Raw genomic sequence first — 848 nt, forward strand, 5'->3', positions numbered from 1 at the left:
ATGGACTCATGGTGAGTGACTGGCAGCGTGATGGGGCAAGTGCACAACATATACACAGTAACGAGTTCTTCCTTTTTTTTTTTATTTTTAATAATGATCTAGGGTGATTTGGAATGTATTATCTGGGTTCTAATTTAGAGGTGATTGAGGGATGGACGTGGACCATCTAATGGGTATTTTTTTTTTTTTTGGGGTATTTTTTTTTATATAATTTTTTTTTTGAGTAACAATTTAATTTTTGGGGTTTTGTGGACTAATTCTAAATTTGAGGAGCTATTATAAATTTATAAAAGTATGGGTCAAGATTTTAGATTTTGAGAGGGTCAAATTTCTAAAATTTGAGGGGGTGCCATTAAGTAAATGTTTATATGAAAATTAATTTTTCATTATTATAATCAAGGGTCTAACTAAAAATTTAAAAAGCCAGGGGGGCGGCTTCGCCTATGCAGAATGACTATACCCAATGCCTCTGGCAAATGTTTGTTTTCTCAAATCTTGTTATGTATTGAACACAAGCTCAGAACATTAATTTCAACATCTGTTGCAGGATTCATTTTCACATAATATACTACAACAACTGAACCCCCAACAGAACTGAAACCTAATTTAGATCAGAGCTGAAAGCCACCGAAAATTTTTTATAATTCAATTCGGAAAAATGCTGAAGAAAAATTGACAATAACCAAAAATAATAATAACGTTCTATATACAACTCTCGTGCTTAGGTGTCTATAATAAGTCATGGACTGAATCACTATTGCAAAACAATCCAAACAGGACACACTTGATTTAAGCAATTCTTCTTGGTGCACTTTTTGCTCACAAAGAGTATTGCATAATATATCCCA

The sequence above is a fragment of the Quercus suber genome, unplaced genomic scaffold (assembly GCF_002906115.3).
Source record: "Quercus suber isolate HL8 unplaced genomic scaffold, Cork oak 2.0 scaffold_80, whole genome shotgun sequence".
Lineage (NCBI taxonomy): Eukaryota > Viridiplantae > Streptophyta > Magnoliopsida > Fagales > Fagaceae > Quercus > Quercus suber.